This window comes from Falco cherrug, chromosome 5 (assembly GCF_023634085.1).
Source record: "Falco cherrug isolate bFalChe1 chromosome 5, bFalChe1.pri, whole genome shotgun sequence".
NCBI lineage: Eukaryota > Metazoa > Chordata > Aves > Falconiformes > Falconidae > Falco > Falco cherrug.
In genome coordinates, this window is record NC_073701.1 from 6,005,012 (window position 1) to 6,028,952 (window position 23,941).

General features: G+C 39.6%; 1 protein-coding gene across 7 annotated transcripts in view; it reads left to right on the top strand.

Annotated features, from left to right (window-relative positions):
- ZBTB20 (zinc finger and BTB domain containing 20) overlaps positions 1–23,941 on the top strand; it is a 519,668-nt gene that overhangs the window by 72,350 nt on the left and 423,377 nt on the right. For 6 of the 7 annotated variants that reach the window (XM_055712470.1, XM_055712467.1, XM_055712471.1 and 3 more), the window contains one exon: positions 17,004–17,063. The gene's annotated coding sequence lies outside the window, so the exon portion shown is untranslated. The remainder of the gene's footprint in view (positions 1–17,003; positions 17,064–23,941) is intronic. The other variant, XM_055712468.1, reaches the window with a different exon arrangement.

Here is a 23,941-nt window from a genome sequence, read left to right on the forward strand (position 1 = left end):
CTGTTATGTGGTTTGCACCTGTGTGCTATCAGAGGAAAGTGACTGAAAAGAAAGCATACACCTTTTCAAAGGAAAACAACAATTTTCAAGGTAAAAACAGTAAATCATCGGGATAATGATCATCTTGCTGCGTATCTGTGTTCTCTCTTAAATGTGAAAGGAGATTTTTTGATATATTACAGTTTTTCTTGTAACAGGGACTGGAAGCACAGTCCCATGGAATTACACTGGATGTTTTTTATTTATGTGTCTAAAAAAAAAAAAAAAGTAGCGATGCCCTTTAAGCATTATCTTTTAACTCATCTTGCACAAAGAATGACTGTAAGGCGTGAGAAAGACACTTAGACAGAGACAAAAGGGGAAAGGATGTGGTACATCCTGCGCCCATTAACGCCATCAGTTAGCACCATTTATCTTGAAATTTGTCCAGCTTGGAACACAAAGTACCTACATCAGGGTTTGGGCCAGACAGAAACCTAGAAAATGGTGGTATTTGTGGAGACACTGGCCAATGTGGGGGAGAGAGCAAAGGTGCACAGTAATTTTAAAAAGAGCTGCATTTTTTGTGTGTGAAAATTTGATTATAAGATGATTCTTTTAACATAAACACAATTCTCTAAGGACTTATTAATGCTTCAGTAGCATAGTGGAAAGACTCTAGTGCAGTCCGCTTTAATAGCTTTCTGGCTTGAACCCCAATACATAATGTTCTAGTAATAGTTTATGGGTGACTGCAATAAATTGGTAGCAAGTGTTTTCCATTTTTTGGCTCTTCTTATCAGATCTGCTGGTGGAACATTTTGTTCTGAGAATATTGTAAAGGCAATTGATCTGCTTTGGATGTGTGCTCAAGAGTTTCGTGTCTTTAAAATATATGTATAGATGAGCTTTTTCGCCGTGTTCTGAGATGTGCGGTGTAAAGCTGGGGGCCAGTAAAATATTATGGGGCATCTGAGCAGTTGGTTAGACCCAGCAGGACTCCACCTAGCCTAACTAATGTTCTGCGAGTACTGCCAAAAAGGCAGAGCTTTCCTCCCCCCTGCCACTTCTCTTCCCAATACTTTCATTGTTCTAGTCTTTTCATGCAGCAGTGGAAAATTTGTTCCTGTCCGTGCAGGAATAAAGAGCTTTCACAAAGGTTCATATATAGACCCAAATGGCTTTTTGAAATAGAGAGAAACGTGAAATATTTTGCACTTGGTGGTGAGGGAAAGAGCCACTTTTGATTAGAGATGGGCCTGATACAGTCACCTTTGATTTCTATTGGATTTGGAGCTGAACTGAACTGTAATTACAGAGTGAAATTCCATGGCCTCTATTATGCAGGAGCTGTCCCTCTTGGTCTTCAAATCAATTAATTCACAGCTCCAGATTGTCTCTATAGCCAGCCTAATTGAAACAGCCTGCTTTCATCTCCGCTCCCACAACTAGAAGAAGAGTTTGGTAGCTGAACCCAGGTCGGAAATGTCTAGCTGCTTTCTGTGTGTGAGAGGCCAAACAAAAATCATCAGCCTGATGGCCTCTGGATTTCAATCCTCTGGATATGACAAATAAAGTCAGAGGTACTGAGCATCGGAGAGTAAGCAAACATTATCCATCATCTAGTGGAATGTGCCACTGAACATCCTGTGCTTGTTCCTAGCTCCATTTTGTTTCTTTAAACAGCTAGCCTGCTGGCTTTTTGCACAACGATCCAACGCTGCTTGTAGATTAGATTCAAAATGAAAATGGGTACGTTTCTCCAAGATAACATTAAACACATGTAAAATTAAAGGACAGCCGAGTACCTCCTTCATTCCTTTAATCTTCTGCATGTACTGGAACATTTGTTTTAAATAAAGGTTATATTACAAAAATACTGGGCTTGGGGCAAAAATCAAATCTTAAAGAATGTAAACTAAAGTCTGGAGCTCTCTAAAGCACAGAGTGAATAGATACTCAAAAAATATTTGAAGTAACAGAATGTGGACTTTGCCCAGTTAATGTTAAAAGTATCCCAAATGACAGCAGGGGAGTCAGTTTGGTTGTCATACAAAGCTGCACAGGGAGCTGGAGATGAACAGAAAGTACTGAAAATCTGGCCCTGAGACAGTAAACGGGAGTGCTAAGTGGATGGGAGTGAGAATTGATGAAGGAAGTTAGGAACGGAGAAGTGCAAAATAAGGGTTGTTGTACCAGAACCACTTCTAGTGGTGCTCACACTGTCATAAGCCTAATAAATGTGGATGTTTCTTCTCTGATGCATACTAGCCATTTTATAAAAGCGTGTTACGGACTTGTGGAAGTAGAAGAGCATCTGAATAAAAGGGTGTGCAAGTTGGACTCCGACCACAGAGATTCAGTGCTACTTTTAGGCAGTTTCCATCCTGCAGCTCAGCTCTGCTTTCACCACCTGTTGTGATCAGTGGTCTTTTTTCTTGTTTGCTTATTTAACCAAGTTATTAAGAAAATCAACTACTTGGGAGTGCTGCCTTAAGCAGTTTGATTTTTCTTATTTTGCAAGGGAAAAAAAGCCCCAACCCATGTTCAGGTACATCTCTGGGAATCTGTTGCATATTGCATTCATGTAGGAGCTGAAGTTTTCCATCTTTCATCCTGTGTTTTCAAGCACTGCTGCTAATGATGCACTAGGATGGCTGTTTCTCTCCACAAACAGAAATCTGTCCCATTTCCTGCTAAGGATTCTGGGCAGGGCTGTGCCATAGGTAATTTCCTGTAGTAAATATTAGAATAATTAGAGTTATCATTCCAGAGCAATGAACTTAAAGTGTCTTTTATTACTGCATCACACAAATCATACAAGAAGCAACCACAGTCAGATATGGCTATTGTTACTCATTTCAGTTGTGCTAAATCAAATATACAATGTCAAAAACGCAGAATGTAGATAGTCCTGTGTTTGTAACCATTTATATTATTAATACGGCCTTAAAACATATATGCAAGGACAAGCATGCAACTTGAGACCAAAGAAGGTAATCCAAGAAGAATAGTTAAACCCCCTTTTCCAATAAAGCGCCACTGCTTTCTTGTGCTTCTCTTGTTTATCAAGTAGTTGATTTATTTTTATTAAGGAGCAGGTTTGTAAGGATGTGTTTAGGAAACTACTCGCATTACTGACAATCACTAAGGTGTAGTGCAATAGATAATATTAAAATGAGCATAACATTTAAATTAGCAAAATTCTGAAGTGTGGGGATGTTGAGAATGAACAATGAGAATCCCTGCAAGAAGACTCAGTGAAATCTGGTTCAAATTATCTTTCCTGGCTTATAAAGGGCAATATTCTCCTTGAATTTTTTTTTTTTTGATAGGTCACAAGCAAAGAATTTGAGGGAGAATGTTCTATTTAAACTTGGTGAAAGTGGGAAGAGAAATTCTTGAGGTGTGTTCCTTTTATGTTTACTGTCTTTCTTCACTGTATAAAGTGGTCTACTTACAGTGCTGGGATGTGTTTGGAATAAACAGTAGAGTGCTATATTTCACTGTAAGGTCTGTCTATAGAAAGTGCTGGCTCTCAGATCAGCTGTTTACATTTTTTTTTTAAAAAAGCTCCCATCTGTTACATCAAACTTGTTAATATAGGTCTACAGGATGCAATAACATTAATGCTTTAAGTATCCAAATGAAATGTCAGAGTCCAGTTGCAGATACTGAATTCAAATGTGGCAGTGTCCTGAATCCACCTCTTCTACTAACAGGCCATTTAATAATCCGTGTAAGTATCTATAGATGTCTAAGTCTTTGAAGGTCTGCGAGGGGCCAGATGTACAAATGCAGTTACAACATCAAATCCTCACAAAAGCTTTTCCACCACACTAGCATGACCACATAAAATTTGGCCTCGATTTTTTTTGGCTCTGCAGCTGCAGCACCGTCAAGACCTATTTAGAGTGAAAATAGGCTTGGTAAGGGAAGTCTCTGAGCTTCATGCTGTTCCCAGTGAAGTTAAAGGCAACGTGATCACATAAAGAGAGATACACCTTACCTCTCGGTATATTTTGCCCCTTGTTTGAAAAAAGCAGCCCATAGACTTTATGGTTTGTTTTGTTTCTTTGTTGTTATGGTATATTTTGTTTCAATTTAAAACATAACTGAGTCCTTGATATTTTTATTTCTCGTAGGAGCTACTATGATTTATTGTTATAGTGGCCATCTGACTAGAATGAAGATGTATGCCCCTGTTTTGATCCTTGTAATGATGGGGGGGATGAAATTTAAGTTTGTTATATTACCTTTCTTGTTTCTACTCTTTTGTATCCATGGTTTTTTAATTTACATTGCATTGTGAATGAAAACCCTTATCTTCTGTTATGTTTTTTTCCTGCCACTCAAATTTTGCATCAACACAAAAGGTTTGTTCTTCAGTTCGTGTTCAGTATTTGGTCACATTCATTATGAGGTATATCCAGAATACACAGATCACATACATCAAATACCATTTTTCACTGTGTTTTCCTTGATATCTTATTATTAAGGGCTATTTTTTAGTGGGTAGAAACGCAATCTATGCATAAAACTGTATTCAAATGAGCTTTGCACATCTAATCATATCTATTTTTATTCCCAAATACTCGGTGATCAACATTAATTTCAATTACAATGGTTTTAAATCATATTACTCAGAAACACAATGAAACTGGCTAAATAGTACCATGCAGAGGGTTAATAGTCCAATAATAATTAAAATAATCCTCTTCAATTCAGTAATAACTTTGGCCACCTGCCTTCATCCAACCCCCAACACCACCCTCAGTACTCCTTAAAAAAAATACTTGCATTACAGACAATCTTGTGTAACAGATTAGCATAACATATCTGGAACATTACTCAGATTTTTGGGCAATGGCAATCCGAACATGTTCATAAGTTAAAGCTTTTTTTCTTGACAGCATCCTGCTGTTAACGCTGGACTTTTTTAGTTGGCAGGGCTCTGTGTAAGTGGGAAGCACCGCCGGTGGTATCACAGGGAGGGTTCTGTGAGTGTGTGCATTGGAGGGACTTAGCTAAACGGAAACGTCCAGTGTTTTAGGGGGCTTACACAGATAAACTCAGTATTCTAAGGACTGAAATTGTGCGCTCGCTTCCAGATTTGAATGGACATGACACCAATTTGACAGATTATTTTAGTCACGGTAGTGGATTACACAAATACGCATGCACAGGTGAATGTGCAAGAGAGACGTTAAAAATTCAGGATTCTTTTCTTTAAAAAATGAGAAGATGTAATGTCTGTGGGTCAGAAACAGCAACATAATCATCTAAGCACAAGACTGGAAGTTAGGAAGCCTTTTATTTCTTCTGTTCTTTATCTCACCCTGTTTTGTTTTTCTGATAGGTTTTTCTCAGTTATAAAGTAGGAATCATGCCAGTGAGATTTGTGATGGAAAGTGTTTGGGGCACCAGTTATTATTTTGAAGTATGATACAGTCTTCAATTTATTGTCCCCTTTTTTTTTTAGGTGACCAGACCTAGAAACAAAATAACTCTGGTATAAATGGGATTTAACATATAAGACCCATTATTTGGTAACAGATTCCATCTTGTCCATTGGTAAAATAATTGGCTTCTGTAAAGAATCAGTAAGTAAACAGCCAAGCAATTTTTGCTAGTACATATCGTAATTCCCATTTTAAAAATTACCTAATAAAGATTGCCTTTTAAATAGAACCATTTGGGTATATCAGGGGCATGTTGTACTAAAGAAAAAGAGGGGAAAAAAATCCCTCTGTCACTTGAAAGAGACCATTTAGCCTCCGAACATATTTGCTCCACACTAAATAATAGATGTTATTCTCAGCTAAATAGAACGTGGTCTGTGTCCTTCTATTGGAAACTATTTTGTTTTGTCTGAATACTTCACCCGCTCCATCCACCTGCCCCCAAAACAACAAACAGATTTGGCTAGTATGTGTTGTAAGTAAATTTTAGGAATGTCATATAAATTATTAATTTAATGAAGTTAATATTTAATTAACTTTTTAATCATTAACAAAAGTGGAAAGTTCAGAGTTAAGCTATTCTTCTTCCTCCCCATAAAAATAAACATTAACAAATCAGTCTAATTCCTATGCATACTGTCGGTTGCTCTGGTTTGGAAAATTAACTTAACGGTAGTAGATACATATGAAGATATTACTTTGGCAAAGTAATAATACTACTTTTATGCCCTTAAAAAAGAATTGTCCGAAAGTGTTACTGATAGGTTAATACCTGCAGTTGGAATTATTAGTGTTAACATTATTAGCATATGGATATAGTCATCACTGAGTTAACTGAGAGCTTTTTCCATTCATCCTGTTACCTAGAGAGAGTTGAGGCCACTGCGTTTTGGGTTTTTTTGTAGGTCTGGTTTGCTGAGCATAGCTCTTTTTGGAATGGGCAGGTCGAATAAATTGTGCATGTATGGAAGAAGGTGGTAAGATTTTTGGAAGGGCGTGTAGTGATAGGACAAGGGGGAATGGCTTTAAGCTGAAAGAGGGTAGATTTAGATGAGTTATTGGGAAGAAATTCTTTACTGCAAGGATCGTGAGGCACTGGCACAGGTTGCTCAGAGAAGTTGTGGGTGCCCCATCCCTGGAAGTGTTCAAGGCCAGGTTGGATGGGGCTTGGAGCAACTGGTCTAGTGGAAGGTGTCCCTGCCCATGGCAGGCGAGTTGGACTAGAGCACCTTTACAGGTCTCTTCCAACCCCAACCATTCTATGAGTCTATGTTCTGCAATGCAAATTTATTCCTAGGAAAGGCCGTTCACCACTACTGTTGCCCTGGAAGATCCTTCTGCTCTTTGATAGATGAGCTGGTCGGGTGCTCGCTGCTGCTGTGCTTCCTGGTGGCAGGATCTGCAGTCGGAGTGCTGCTCCTCAGCATCCCTCTCCATTCCCTTCCCTCCCCTCAGCCATCAAACAGTGAGAGCTGGTCTTCAGCTGCTGCATGTAGTATTGATCCTTCTCTGCTGATAACAGATAACTATTTATAATAGTGATACAAATACTGGTTGGGGAACCGTTAGCATATTACTTTCATTTTAAACAGACTTGCTAAAGCTGAGTAGCATGAGCGTGGTAGCGGCGTTTCTAGCTGTTGGCTCAGTGCTCACTGCTGGGCTTGTGATGAGCATGTACGACTCAGACTCATTCGCTACACAGCAGTGCTTTGGTTTAAAGCAAGACTTTAGTGCTTTTACGTGTACCTAATGGGTGCTTTTTGCCAGTAGCTGGAGAAAGAGAAGAAGCTTGAATTTGCAAAATCTGGTTGTAGAGGTACTGCGGCTTTCTTGTTCCCTTTAGGACTTGGAAAGTGATTGAGTGAAAGTGATGGTATTTTTTCATGTGATTCCATAGGTACCCTGTGTTTTCTTTAGAGAACTCCTTCCCAGGTTTTGTTTGGCAAAAACAATGAAATACATTACTTAACTTTCTGTGCATAGAATGGAAGCTGTTACTCTAAGTCATTCTTTTGTGGGAGAGACAAGACAGCATATCTTTCATTCCTGTCGTCTCTTTTAATCTTGGACGAGGCATCGCTTTAATTTTGCGTTAACCAGTTTTCCTTTTGGAAGAGCTATTTGAAATACCGCTTCACAGTTACTCCAGAGCTTCAAGATCCTATCATAGAGTATAGTGCCAGATTTTTCGGATGTGTGCAGATCTGCATAAAAAAGTCAAGCATTTTTGGATCCCCAAATCTGATCCCTGTGTTAACAGAAAAAAGGATATAAGCATTTCTGATTTTTAAAGGTTATTTCAGCCACAGGCAGATTCATGGAGGTATCTGCTAGCTTGCAGTATAGCTTGCAAGATGGTTTTACTCCAAGTACTGTATATTGATGTGTCTCAGCTAAGGTTTTTACTAAAATCAACTGTCCTCATGTCCTTAAAGCAGGATGAATGTTAGAACTAAAAATGTCCTACTGATCTGAATATCTCAGTCTTCATATTGATTAATATAATAGTTATTTTTGTGATGTTATTAATTTTTAATTAGACCCATTTTTGTTACTTGCTTTCTATGTACCAAATTTTACATATTAATCATTATAAAAAATAAATACTGTATCTGTAATGAATGATGGAAATTATAGGAAAAAATAAGGAAAAAAATTATTTGAGGATAGGAAGTATATCGTGGGTGTCATATTTAGTACTGTTTCAAGTGTATACTTTTCTTCCAGTTCCCCTTATGTTTAGACTAGAGGAACCTATTGCAGCATGAAGGAACTGTTTTGTGTCCAGAAGTCATTGCAAAGTGGCAAATATTGAATTTTTAATGTTCCCCACTGAATATAACTGGGGAAAGATACATTTTCTAAGAGGTTTTGTAGATTGTTTTGTTCTGTGGGTTTTTTCCTAGAGGAAATGTGAACTGAATTTGTCTGTTGTGAGGGATTTTAGGGTATGCCATGTAAGCGTTGTACATGTATCGGAATAATTTTGAAAAATTCAGTAAAGTACAAGAATAAAAAGAATGTGAAATAGGCTCAATTTTGTTTTGTTTTTGTTTTTCAAAATAAAAATGGTTTTGAATGTCACTTGACAAACATCAACTGAAGATACCGAGAAAAGCTTTGGAACTACTATTTTGTCATGGATTGTAATAATAAATAGTGAGAGTCCTTTGTAATAATATTGAAAATACTTCACCAGCAGAAAAATACGCTTTTGCTGTGATCATGTATTTTTGCAGAATATAAATTTGTTATTTATTGAAGTCTTAGCATCTGTCTTAGCTACCTTGTTATAAAAGGATTTATAGATATATTGACAAATTACACAGCAGAAGAAATATAAAAAGCTAAACCATATTGATTACAAAGATTTCTTGCCTTTTGGTGGACTTTCCTTCTTAACTGCGGTATCGCAAGCTTCAGAGGCAACTGGAAACAACTTGTCCTTCCTTCACACTGATGTATTTACCAGACAGATGATCTGGGAAGAATATATTTCTGATAAATATGAATGATTCACTTGGTAAGAGATCAAGAGCTAGAGTCAGGGTTAAGGTATAAGCCTTTTTCACCCCCCAGGAAAAGTTACTATACCTACTGGTTTCAAGGGTATGTGCTAAAAAGAGCCACCTGTATCTAAAGCAGCTGAAATAATTTGAAAGTTAAGAAGGATCTGGCTGAAGCAGATGGTCTAAATCCCTTCCTCTGCCCCTTCCAAGGTGGTAAGAATTGCATCAGGACTGCTTTCGGGTCTTTTCACACCGGCCTAATTTGGGTGAAGCTGAAGGAGTTCCCTTGTCTGGCCCTTACAAATGCCAGCTGGTGTAGCCTTGATTCATTTTGTAAATAGGAGGAACAAGAACAGTGTACTTTTCCTCTTAAAAAAGGGCCAAAGTCGAAAATCTCCTTTCTGGTGGTGATTTCTGAACATCAGCACAAGCAAAACGGCTATAGCTAGATAACTGGGATCCCTGCTTGGAGCTGCTCTCCAGCTCTTCCACGAAAACTGGGATCTGACTTGGTTGAGCACCTTGGTACCACCTGCTGCTCATGTGCACTGGGCATCCTTCCCTGGGGCTCCCAGCTACTGTTGTTTAAGTACACATTGAAAAGGCTGCGTAACTCATGAGGATGTAGCTAACTTACCTGCCTTGCGGAGAATGGCCTGAAAGCGCCTCTGAACTCAAAGAAAGATCCTGCTTTGTCTTCTGAGTCTGGTAAAATACAAAAGGTTTGGGGAGGATTTGCTGTATGCTTTTTCTCTACTGTGAGACTCCAACAATTAAGAAAGTCGCCTTTTCCTTCAGCTGGATGTCTGCTGCGGCTTCCAGAGGAAGATTTGAACCCAAAAATTAAAGGAGAAATGGGCATTGGGCATATATCCCTAATTCTGCATCTTTGGTCTACCAAAGTATTTATAACCTAGGCTTTAACTTCATTATGAGATATCTTGTAGTGTTTTCTCTGCGTGTCTTTTGTTTATCCTTATTTTCTGTAGCATTAGGTATACTTAGAAATACATGTATTACTTACACACTGTTCTCTGTGTGTCAAACAGAATTTTTAAGTCATTTATGTGAGCAATACACAGTAAACCATTTTCACACAGTGTACTAAATATTAAATATACAGCATAACGTGCTAATAAAATGTTGCTAACATAAGTAGGCCACCTAAATTAGAGGCTAAGCCAGCTCTGTGATTAACTGTCTCATCTCCTGAATTGCACCTTTGGAAGGCTTTGGTAAGCAAAAAGATTATAGTACATAAATATTGGCAAAATTTTTAAGATCTAAACCCAGGGAAAAAACACAGATTATGCTGGACCGTTGCAACAATTAAGAGTAGATTAATAAATACGTTACCAGATGTCATATTTGTATGCATTTGTAGCAATGATGAGGGAATAGTAGTATGTGAATACCTTGTTAAATATTATCGTAATGCTCTTGTGGAGACATCTGCTTGCATGCGAAACTTTAGAATAGATTTTTAGTGGCATGTTTCATATGTGCAGCTTCAGCCTATATGCATATGTCTTTATTAATCCAGGGCTTCAAAAGCAATGTAGAATCATTTCCAAAGAAAAGCTAGTTAAGAAAAATTGTCTGAGGTTCACAACCAGATTCTTTCTGTGGTGATGATGATGATAGAATTTTTTTTCTGGATGGTAATGATGGCCTGGGGTTACTGAGGAGGAGATGCCGTTGTTTCACGTTACTGAATCCTGGAGCCTTCCAACGGTATGTGCTAACTTCGGCAGGTATAGAAATGTGGCTGTTTCATCCAGCAAGGAATCTGGCACTTCCCTGGTTTTCAGCATATCGCCAGGGAAGGCTGCGTCACATCAGCGCTGGGTTACGCAGAATGATGTGTCAGAGGGAGGAGGAACATAAAGTTAGACTCAGCTGGAGGTCAGACCTAGAACAGCATCTTACTGGATCATCAAAGGCCGGTGGCATTGTGACCTTTTTATTTTATTTCTGGCACAGAGGATGTTACTTCAGCAGGGTAGCTTTATTCAAAAGAAAAAAAAGAAGGAAAAAAAAAAAAAAAGAAAGAAAAAAAAGGGATTGTACCTGGGACTGGAGCCATCACCAGGTTCTCCCTCTGCATGTAGCATCTCCCTAGCGGAGGTACAGAAACAGGAGAGGGTGCATATGCCTCACAGGAGTCTTGTTTTCGCTCAGTTGCAAGTCAGAAACAGCTGGCTCATTCACTAGTGAACACGTGAATACAGGATCTTTATACTAAAACTTTCATTTCTGTATTTAAAATTCCACCAGGGTTCAGTGAAAGGAAGGTATTTTGGGGTTAATAAGAAATGTGTATTCTTCAAAACAACCTCACCTCAAAAAAAAAAAAAAAAGTCCACAGCCCTATAAAATGTCTGTTTTGTGTCCTAAAATAAAGCATGTATTTCATGCTCTAAAAGTCTGAGGTTTGTAGCTGAAAAAGATTAAGTAAATAATTCAGAATTTGTTGTGTTTACTTGTTAATAATTAAGCAGGTTAGTCTGTGTACTTTTTATAGACATTGAGCTTTATTTATTTATTTTTATTTACTTGGCTCATGTTCTTATTTTTAAATTTGAAGAAGTTTCTGCCAGGGAGGAGATCATGAGAGAAAAGTCATCAAGGAGTTAAGCGTTGCACAGGAAGCAAAATCTGTAGGGATGTGTAGTCTCTGGAGAGGAGGGAGAATTGTCATCTCTCGCTTCCCTTCTGCATTGCCCCAGACTAGTCTCTAGTGCTTTGATGGAATTAAATTTTAAAGGTGATAATGATTTTTTGGAAGAAAGTAGCACCTTTGATTCCTACTTTGTGATGCCGGTGACCAGGGACAGAGTCGTCTGTTATGAGGTGACATTTGGTTCATCTCAGTCAAAGGAAAGTTTCAGCCTTGTTCTGTTTCAGAAATAGACGGGAAATTCGAAGGAAAAGATCAGATAACGGACACACTGTGTATCTGTTTTCTTGTGTCAGTGAGCTACAGTCTGGGGAAAGGTTGTAAGCTGATGGCCGTGAAGTCTGAAATCTTTTTTGTTGTGTGAGGAGGTACAGAGGCCAGCAGCAGCGTGAGCTGCTCTCCCAGACACGTGTAGATCCATCCATTAGGTGATTGCATCCTGTGAACGGGTGCTAGTTTAGTCCCAGCGTATCAGTCAGGTCACCTTTGCTTTCAGTGGTGACAAACAGGCCAGTAGTGTCCCAGATTCCCCTTGAATCTCAGTGTCTGTTGCTTGAGAAAAGAACGTGATGAGCAGCAAAATAATTCTGTGTTTTCCATCCAGCAATTTTCAGTTGCTGTTTACATAGCCTAGACCTGAGCATAGTCTGAAACAGAGAAAGAGAAGAGATTTGGGTTTGAATTTGTTTTTTCCCTCCTCTGCCAGGCAGTGATCCACCCCACTGCTGATCACATTCCCTCCCTGCCTTAAGCAAAGTCATTGCCTGATTTTTTTGACTGTTTGAACTGTTCCTTTGGTCTTGGCAGAGTAAGATATCATTTGATATTTTCACTCACCTTTTCCAAAGGGGAGAAAAAGCACAGGGTAGTGAGAAAAGTCAGTTGAAATGATTGGCATTAAAAGACAAAAGCTGCTGAAAAGTGAGAGTGATCTTTGGACTGTATATTAAAAAGCAAAGATTTAAAAAGACTGTTTATGTGAGAATTAATAGCCTGATTTTGTTGACAGTTGAAGTCTTCATCTGTTACCATGGTGTGTTTTAATTCACCGTCTGCATTGGTATTTCCTTCTGAAGAAGGGCCCGGGCTAGTTGCTAGTACCTCTAATATTAAAAATGCCATTTGCTTCATATGTTCTAGGTGATGGTTTCGCTATAAGTAAAGTCATGGTACATAAAGTTAAGAGGAGGCTAACCCGGCAGGTAGTGACACAGATGTCCCCCTTTCTACATCACCTGACTGTTGCCTTCAAGGGGTGTTTTATCCTGGGCCTAGACAGTTAATCCAAGTCTCCTATGGAGATAAGTATGGGCAGATAGTACTTTTCAAATAGACATTAGGAGTGCACAGAGAACTTAAATTATTTTCTGAAAGACTTTTTCATGTGTTAAGTATGCTACAGTAACACTGTTTAATTTTTTTCCATGTATGTGTGAAGCTTCCTTTACTTCAGAAAATCCAACTCATATACAGTTCATTGTCTGATACTTGCAGGCCAGGTCAGTGGTCTACTTTGGGCAGTTGTCTTTAAAAATTCTCCAGCATCTGTCTTTATCGTGGAATTTAATGCTAGTCATTTGATTTATTCCTCTCCCCCCACCCCCCCCCCCCCACCACTCAGCCGTCAGACAAGCTTGACTCTTGAAACAAGTTAAGGAGATCTCAACTCTGCTTCTCAGTGGACCCAAGTCCATATCACACAGAACATTACTACAGTCAATAGTAATTGTTCTGTGGTTGTTAAATCCAATGCAAGAGGCTGAACCAGAGTCAAACATGACCACTTTAACACGGTCCCTCAGTTCAAGGCTGAGGCGTAGTGCTGAGCCTGTGTAAGTCAAGCTGTTCTGCTGCTAGAAGTACTGTCCTGGAAATGAGAGGATTTCAAGCTCTAAGTCTGCCGGATTATGCTTTTCTATAAGCATTAAATTCACACAGAAGTTTGTTGGTTTTTTTTTAATTTTATTTTTTTAAAAAAAAGCATTGCTGTGATGCATTGTCCGTTTTGCTAAGGGCATACTTCACCGAATGTTCGTGCCAGGTTGACTGAATCTCAAAAGAGACCAAGAGATTTACTGGTAGTCTCACAGTGAATCATTGTCTGAAATCCTTTTGGCTTCTATATTCTTAGCATTAATCAACAGTGATTCCTTTCATCCACTTGCTACCAGAGTTTAGTTTGTATGTATGATGACTGTGTTTGGAAGGAATTGAACTGGAGTGATGCTAACATAATTTATATTACTCTTTGAATTTTGTTCTTTAAATACAGAGTCTGAAAAATAGAAGATCCTCACAGTTATCATCCTATGATATTTTCTCCCCCCACCCTGAAAGCTCCATAACCTTGAGAGAAAATGTAAATAAAATGGACACATTCTTTACATATTCTTGAACAGAATGTATTTATCTCAGTTTCACTTGATCTGATGATAGTTCACTGAAGAGGATTTTTTTCATTGATAGCAAATGTCAGAAGGCCATGCAGTTTATAAGGCATGAACATAAGAAAATGAACAAGTATGTATAATTCTTTCTTGTTTGCATTTGAACAGCAGCACAGTATGCTGTTGTTATGGTACAAGCAATGGGCATAACAGAAGAAGCGTTTTTAATTTACGACTGTTTAAGTTATCCATTTCTGTATTTCTGATTTCAGTTGTAGGTCTTGTGCTGGTTAGATATTTTAAGAAGCAGAGCTACTAAGTGTACCTAATTTACTTCATCCTTGAAAGCAATTTTTTTCTAGGAGATTGCCGTGATCTACCTCAAACCTCTTTGAGGAATGTGATATATTTGTGACTTTGAGGTCAGTAAGACCATTGTGAGCCTGTGCTGTGGAGTATTCACCTTTGCGTAGTACGTGGGCTTTGCTTTGAGGTGGACGCCAAAAGTGGTTTCCTGAGTTGCATTGTCGTTTTTCACTTCCTTGATATCATATGAATGCATCAGATTTAGAGGGTATTACTTGATATGAGGTAATTTGAATCACCGATAAGCTGTTGATCGAAGTGAAACCATGAAATGTAAATGTGGAGGTTGGAATTGAAAAACAAATTAATGGCCTGTAATTTTGGCTATGGTACGCTCTAGTAGCTGTCTTGGTCCAACAAATGACCATCGCAAGTATAAGGCTTGATAAATTTAAATCATATATAAAATTAGTTTTTAAAACTTTGTGGCAGAAATGTTGCCATTAATTAAACTCGGGCATTCTAGTGTTTAGAAAGGGTAGATCAGTGATTGTGAAAATCAAGTAACTGTAACAGTTATAGAGACTCTTGTATAACATTAACTGGCAAGAAGCACAACTGACAAAGGACAGCTGTGTACAGCGTGGGTAGTTGTACAACATTTCAAATGCCAGTAGGTCGGAGAAGAGAAACTGCGACTTTCGACTCTGATTTAATCTGTTGCAGAGCTTGAGGAGGTAATTTCTAAGCGCTGCCGCAGGCTTGACTGATCAGTGGGTTTAAAATAGAAAATAGCCTCTTTCACCTTGGGAGAAAGTGTGGGAGAACCTGATCAGCAGTTCCCCGGTGCCAGCCTCTCTTGCTGGGCTTGCTCAGCAAAGTCACCGCTTGTTGCAGCACGGTGTGCCGGCGAGGACAGGGTGGTTCGGTGGTTAGATGAGTTAGACATTCGGCAAACAGCACAGTTTCATCCCTAATAGTACCGCTTAAATCAAACATACCCTCGTGCGGTACATCTAACAGCATTTAAAGGTCAAAATCCCATTCTCATTACTCAATATTTTAGGCCTTCTGTTTTGCTTTATTCATTGTCTGTGCAGAACTGACAGGCTGTTCCAGACCGTGGCTGTGTAATGTTGGAAAGTGCTAACAGCTGCCATCCCACGTGTCTGTCCAGGCAACTGCAGACCTTACCAAAGCGAAGCACATGCTACACAGCCTTACTTCGAGCAAAATAAACCTTCCCTGAAAACGCTGGAAGCTGCCGCCGAACAGCCCATGCCGCATGCACTCGGGGCTGACCTACGTAGGCTGGGGGATTACCATAAGGAAATTAGATGGTGATGAAAAATGATACTGAAGCTGGGGCATCCTTTGATCGTGGTGATCAGAGGTGGAAAGCACCCAGAAAGTAAGAGAAAGGCTGCAGATCTGAAAAGAAATTGCGAGCGTGTCTCTGAGAAAGCAACAGGAGCATCCCTGTAGTAGCCAGGAACTGCTGGGAAGTCAGACATGGAACCACGCAGGCTGAAAGCCTGCTGGCGTTACATCTTCTGCATTTGAGAAAGCAATACTTTGTGTCCTTTCTAAATGAGTAAGGGTGCCTCAAAGATCAGTTCTTTTCTGTTAAGCAGTCTGGTTTTACCTGTAATCTCAGTGATAAAATGTCTTTGCAGATACCTTTAGAAAACCCCTCACCAGCGAAGGATCTAAGAAATCCAGTAGGCTTAGCCCGGCCCCACCATACCGGAGCTGGCATTAGCTTTGGACACAGGTTCTTGGGTGGAGGGTCAGCACGAGGGGAATGAAGGGATCCCGCTGCTCCTGCGAGGAGGCAAGGAGCCTGGCTGGGGTGGATTTGAGCACTGTCATCTAAGGGAGCCTCTCATAATGGGAATTGGAAATTAATCCCATAAGGTCCCTAAACCATGTTCTGAACTGGTGGAAGGAGAGTGCCCAAGTCTTATTTTCAGCCTGCACAATACTTACTCTTTCCTCAGCTGTTTGGCAGCCAGTCCTGAACATTTTGGTAATTAGCTGTATATGGTACTAAGTCTGCTTTTAGTTCTTTTTTCAAAATGCAGCCTATAGAGAGGTTTTCTGAACGTTTTAGTCATTAAAGCCATTTATAGTTGAAAGATGCAAAGTTTTTATACACAATTTCTCATTTAAAAAAAAAAAAAGAAAAAAGAGAACCTTTTCAAACTCTTGACCTGTTAGAGTACTTACCTGGAACTTTTTCCGCAAATGCATTTGAATGGCAAACATGAGTGGGAAAACTTCTGTGGTGACACCCATTTGTTTTACCTCTAACAGGAATGAAACCGCTTAATGGAAAACCTGAGTTATTTTGGGTTTGGGTGGTTTTTTTAAGCATGGAGTCTTGGAAATTGCTCCCTATTAACTGGTGTTTAGCTGTATAAGTTTTTGCTCTGAAGGATGTGTATGTCATGACATTTCAGATAATAGTACATGTAGATATTTTTTTTTCATCACCTGTGTACCAAATGTCAACGTGTCGGAGTTTGCTTGTCTTCATTTGGATAGCTATAAATTTATATATACACACAGCGTTCTACCCACTTCCCCCACTGAGCGCCTAGCTGTTTGACTGTTACGAAAACTCAAGGTGTTGTGTGTGCAGATCCCTAACCATAAGCATTTCTTTTCTTTACAGCAGCATAAGAAAGAAGTGTTGAGAGCTGCTCTTAACCCTTTTGGAGTCCAAAGTCAAAAGGTAAAACCAAATGCAAGTTTTGGGGTTTCTGAAGGTGTTGATATTGTAATTGTTTGGAAATGCTCTTTCCTTATCACATGTGAACTGAGATTTCCCACAGGAGAGAAGCAGGGATACGGTAAGATGACTCAAAACATGATTAGACCTCTATAAGAGCACCAGCATATCTGGGCATAAATTATACAGGTAAGTTACAACTGGTAAACCGCAATTATCTGTTTTACTTAATATGAAAACAGTGGCGTTAAGAGTCAGTGGGACTTACAGTAGGGCTTAATATTGCTAAGGATTTAATGATTTTTGTCTCACTATAACTTGATAGTTTTTATGATATATAAAGTTTTTTCATATTACAGTAAAACAAATCCTGTAGCTCTTTTCTCAGGCAAGAGTCCCTCAATGGGAGTTTTGCCTGAGTGAGAACTGAATGAGGTCTAAATAATTAGCAATTAAAATATTCAGTTATTGTGCTACTGTATATAACAAAGCACTGGAGGTATTAAAAATTGCTAATCTCTTCCTTATTAAAATGTTAACTGCTAAACATAATACAGTTTTGCATTTTCTATCATTCATTTTTGCAGTTCATTAGTAGAGGTGAAATGTTCGTGACAAATAGTCATTTGAACTTTTAAAGGATTGAGTTTGTTTTCCTGGCATTTTAGTTAATATTTCTGACTGAGTTAATTTACAAGTGGAAGTGTTTGTGGAAGCCATGGATTTCAGTCAAAAACTAGATAATTTACAGAGAGTAACTTCTGATGCAGCATTCATGAGTATTTGCAGAAGAAACCAGGTGGTAAGCTACTCATCAGGAGACAGAGTTAGGCAATTTAGGTGTCCGGTTTGTATGTTTTGATGAGCAGCTTCTTGTAACAAACTCCACTAACAGGTTAGGGATTGTCCATAGAGTTTACTGGCAAATAATTTTTTCAGTGAGACACTAGCATGGGAACAGTTCAGCAGCAGGTTAAGACGCAAAGTTTTTTAAACCGTGCAGTTGCACACGCAGCCCTGTTAATTAGCACATGAGCTGTTTGTTACTCTGCTAGTTAGTATAAGGGGCAGACTCTGCTTTCATCTACTTCACTGCACAAAAGAATAAGGATTAAGATGTATCTCCTGTCTCCTTCATCACATAGGGGCAGCAGCAGATGTGTGGACAGGGAGAAAGGTATTTGATGAGTGAGAAAGGAGTGGTGAATGAAGGTGATAACTGGTAGAGGAAGAAGGTGAATTCCTGGAAGGATTTGGTGAATTTCCTAATGGAAGGTGACTCCTTAGTAGTTTCTCCCGTAGCCACTCCTTGGAGTAGATTTTGTTACTTATTATGCCTAAAGGTGTTTTTTTTTCCTAATCTTTCTGAATGGCCGTTCTAGGCCTAGGCATTTAATTGTGCCTCGTAATGTTGTTGGCAATTCAGGCCATGACTCTGCAAGGATTTACACATGTATTTCACTTACAGTGTTATAAGTAATCCTGTTGACATAGATGAGATTAATTGCAGTACATAAAGTTAAGCGTGTATATTAGTCTTTGTAGCAAAAGAGGTGTAGTTTCATTTATTTATTTTCAGTGTGGGAAATTACTTTTAAAAATACATAAATACATGGGTTTTTCCACCAATTTTGTGGCAATTAAAGAGGAGGTAGATGGTAATGAAATAAGCTTCGCTGCTTGTTCCCAAGATCCACAATTTTGCCAGGTTCTCAGCTATGAAGTGTGAAAAAGAATAGACTGCTATCATTTTCCTTTTTACATGCACAGTTAAACCTCCAGCTAGAATGAGATGATCATATAATTTATTATAGAGGAGTGAACAGAACAGAAATCAAACAGGAAGGCATGTGTGCTTGTGTGGACTCTTGTTTATAATTTCATCAGATTGGTGCACACCTCAGACATTTTATTTAGTGATAAGATATGCAGATTGTTCTGGAGCCAACAGCAATACTTTCACCTTCATGTCAAAACTGACAGAGATTTTTAAATCAAACCTCAACAACTTGTATTTTAAAGCAACTATTCCTAAGATGTAACCACCAACTACAGATGAGTAAGTGCAGAATTGTTTTCCTACTTTCCTTCGTACTGTTTTCCTTCCTTTCTTGTTTACCTCCATGGACAAACAGTGTTGCAGGTTTACCTGTAAATACCGGGTGTAACTATGGGCAACAGTGCAGAGGAGCTATAAATTTATATGGAACTATGTGCAAAGCACAGGAATGCAAATTGAAAGTGGGGAGTCTTACGAAATAAGATTTACCAGAGACAATATCTGCTGGTTTTCCAGATGCCTATATGACTCCTTCAATATCTGTGAAGGAATGGGTAGTGCAAACTCTTCAACTTCTTTCTCTCTCTTGAGTTTTAGTTTTATTGCATTTGTGTCCTTAAATCAGAATGTGGTAGTAGAAGCCTATGGATGCAGTGGCAGGTTTGGACAATAGCTTTTCTTGAGATTGAGAACTGAAATTCCTCAGGGCTGTGGGTGTTTAGCTGCTGGGGTTTTGGTTTTGAGTGTACATAAAGTCATGGGAGAAAGTGTTACTGAAAATACAGCTAGGGATTTAAATGTTAGATGTATTTATTTTTGGAATCCTTGTTCAAGTCAGTGCCCACAGCTTATAAAGTGATAATCCTTCGTATTTTCCCCAGATTTGCTTCCTCCCCTTCTTTCTGTCAATGTGTGCACATAACTGTGTCCAAACTTTCCCATCTGAAGTTTTCCTAGGTCTTTTTTAGCTTGTTTTCTTCTTGTTGTTTTTAGTGAGTATACCTATAAAACAGAAAGGTATCTGAGCTGAAAATACTTAACAAACCTGTATATGTGTGTGTGAGCGTGCTGTGATTAGAGAGATTATGAAAGATTGTTACTTGGTTTTGATAACATGCCTAGTTGTATATGTTGTTCTAGCTCTCTGCATTCTCTTCTATCACTTGGTCATTGTGTCCTAATAAATCCTCCTGTGTGACAGATCAAAATTTCTGGTCAGTTGCTTTAGTTGGTACCAGCCTCTTCAAGGTGGGATTTTGCTTTCTACATTTAACTAAGAGCAACATTTTTGATTTCCTGGAAAGTGAGGAGAAGGATTTACATGTGTTCATGATTAGAAAGATATGACCTGTCCATACAATGTGAGTCCCTTAATACATGCTCATGGGCCTGGGTCCCATAGCTCTCAGGGTCCCCAGAAGTACTCTTTATGGAAAAACTTATCCAAAATACTCCAGCTGTACTACTTGTGCAGATTTAGGGCACTGCAGAACCTTTGTTTACAACAACTAATTCTAGGGCCCACTTTGGTGTTGTGGATACTTAATTCCTACCCACTCAAAAAGAGGCACTTCAAAATAATTAAAATAAAGGAATAATCCACACACAGAACAAAGCCTTTCAGAGGGAAAGTCGACTTTATTGAAAGAAAGAATTTGCCTTTTTTTTTTTTTTCTAAATAGTTTCTTTCAAGGTATTCTTAAATAAGCAGTAAATGCTTTTGTTGGAAAATAAAAAAACAAAGCTGAGTATTTGATTGTCATTTCTGCCATGGCTGATGAAGGTAAATCATTAAAAGCTAGAAAAAAACAGAGATGGATTTTGGTTTTTCAAGCTGAAGTCCAGGCAGTAGTGTATTGCCTCTGCAAAATGCTGACTGAGGTAGCACCAAGAGAAATACAGTGAGTGTTGCAGTGTGTTCACCTTTAATGTGCTGCTTTAAAATAATTTGAAAGAGTTTTGAAAGAATTTCTGGAGTTTGCTGGGGACTGCAGGGTAAAAGCACCAAAGGAGGAGGAACAGCGATGATGACTTGGATTTTTCCCTGACTGGCTATAGGGATACTCATGGTTTAGCCTTTCGCCTAAATGGATGTACTTTAACCACGGCTGCAGCTGTCAACATTGATACTTGCTGGTTGCCATTAGTTTTGCTGGCTGCTGTATAGGGAATAATTGTCTATAGATTACACCTTATTTTATAGATTATATAATCTCTATTATATCTATAGATAGATAGAAGATATCTATAAGATATATATCTTATCTTATAGATAACCGTATTAATCTCACCAAAACCTGTGCGTACATATTGGACAAATAGTGATATTGGAGTCTGTCATATTCTTTCAACATCCAGCTTAGCAGAAAATCTCTGCTCCTGCATGTCTTCCTTATGTGGACATTTCAAGAGGAGGAATTCAGCTTCTTTCTTGTGTTGACATTACATTTCTGGGGTTTTTTTGTACTTCGCTTAATTGCAGGCATCCAGCAGCATTCCAGAGGGAGAGGTGACCAGCACTGCAACCTGTACTACTGCTGCTCTACTTGTCAGCCCACTGGGCTAGTTAATCATTACACTAACTTTTTCCTGTTCCTTCGTAGCTGATTGCTGCCCATGGGACCTGGGTTCCTGCAGTCTGGCTGCCAGCACAAAGTTCAGTATTGTGCGTGTGTGTGTGTATGTTTAGCTGAATGCATATGCACTGTGTGGTTCAGCAGCTAGTCTAGTAAAACTAACAATGCAAGGCCAGTGTGCTGATTCTTCTGTATAAAAGGTAAAAAAGTGGGAGAGATAATGTTTTCCCTTCCCTCTTTACTATTTTTTGAAAATGGATGTGCAAGTATTGGTCTCTTTAATCCACACACTGGCACAGCAGGTTTCCTAATTCAGTGCTTTAAGAGTGGGGCTTCAGGATGCTAAAATTCTGTTTCTTAGAGCACACGTTTACATCATGTCGTCAGTGATTTGTGTTGATTTGCCAGGGGCCATGATCTGACACCTCCTCTATGAAAAAGACAACGTCACCATCCACTGGGAGTAAAAAAGTATGGGCAAGGAATAGATATCAGTGAAGTATTTTGAGATTCAGAAGAAGGTATTTAACCACCATGTTTTTTGCTCAGGTCTGTGTAGCTGTATTGATTGCCAGGGTGGAAGCCAAGAAGAAACTGTCCTGTCAGTTATCCTGATTTTCTTCTTCCTCTTAAGTGCAGATCATCTTGTAAAATCTGGAGGATGTGACACTTGGCATTTTTGCCACATGGAACAAAATTTGGTATTAAATTATTTCGTCTGTGCCAGTGAGTTAGTTTACCTTCATTAGAAAGAATAAATAGCGGTTCAGCTGTCCAGATGTTAATATTAAGGTGGCCAGACAGATCAAAGTACTGATCTTCTAATACGACTGGTGCTTGTTTTGGGAAGTTAATTTTCTTCAGTGGATAGCTCAGGACAGTGAATATTTTTGCTTCTCCTCCTGGTCATTTTTGTATTCTGTTGTCTTTTTTAAACCCAATAGGCACCTGGCTTCCATGGTTTTGTACTGGGGCTTGGGCCATTAGTTCCCATTGACAGGGGGCTAAATTGTGAAAGGGAGAGTTAAATCCTTCATCTGGTGGTACAAGATTTTAACTTCAAAACATTTTCATGTCCCATGAAGTTTAATAAATAGGTCTTTCACTTAGTAGTACTCTGAAATCCTTTCCTCCTTCTCTCTCCCTCCTTCCTGCTTTCCCTCCCTCCTTCCTGCTTTCCCTCCCTCCTTCCTGCTTTCCCTCCCTCCTTCCTGCTTTCCCTCCCTCCTTCCTGCTTTCCCTCCCTCCTTCCTGCTTTCCCTCCCTCCTTCCTGCTTTCCCTCCCTCCTTCCTGCTTTCCCTCCCTCCTTCCTGCTTTCCCTCCCTCCTTCCTGCTTTCCCTCCCTCCTTCCTGCTTTCCCTCCCTCCTTCCTGCTTTCCCTCCCTCCTTCCTGCTTTCCCTCCCTCCTTCCTGCTTTCCCTCCCTCCTTCCTGCTTTCCCTCCCTCCTTCCTGCTTTCCCTCCCTCCTTCCTGCTTTCCCTCCCTCCTTCCTGCTTTGTTTTGCTCTCTCAGTATCTCCCTCTTTCTCCTCCTGGCCCCTCTTTGTCTGGATGGATATCTGTTTGTGTGTTAGAGCTGAAGCAGACATTTGTGTGGTGACACTGTGGTGATGCCACTGAACACCTTCCGTGTGCCTCGTTCATTTTGGAACTTTCCAGTCAAAACCAACCTGAAGTTATACAGTAGTATGATTAGCAGAGTAGCATTATTGCATAATTCAGTGTTACCAGCAATGCAGGTCATTGAAAAACCAGTTCCTCCTGTACCAGCAAATAAAATAGCAGGGATAAAATGAGAGGGAACAAGAAGTCAGAAGCAGTGTGAGCTGGACCTCTTCAAGTGCATCAGCAGGAAAAGGATGACTGAGGAAAATGTGGGCCTGCTGCCGAACGAGGTGGGTGCCCTGGTGCTGAAGGATACAGAAAAGGCAGCATTACTGAATGCCTTCTTTGCTTCAGTCTTTACTGCCAAGGCCAGCCCTCAGGTTTCCCAGACCCTGGAGGCAAGAGAGGAAGTCTGGAGAAAGGAAGGCTTTCCCTTGGTCAAGGTAGGTCAGGTTAGAGATTGTTTAAGCAAACTTGACACCCACAAATCCATGGGCCCCAATGGGATGTACCCCCGAGTGCTGAGGGAGCAGGCAGATGTTATTGCTGAGCCACTCTCCATCATCTTGAAAGGTCATGGAGAACAGGAGAGGTGCCTGAGGCCACTGCCACTCCAGTCTTCAAAAAGGGTGGGAAGGAGGACCCAGGAAGGCTGGTCAGCCTCACCTCCATCCCTAGAAAGATGATGGAACTGCTCATCCTGGAGGTTATCTTGGAAGCATGTGGAGGAAAAGAAGGTTATCAGGAGTAGACAGCATGGATTCACCAAGGGGGGAATCATGCCTGACCAACCGGATAGCCTTCTACAATGGAATGACTGGCTGGGTAGATGAGGGGAGGGTGGTGGATGTTGTCTACCTTGATTTCAGCAAGGCTTTTGGCATCATCTCCCATAATGTTCTCATAGGAATATGGATTAG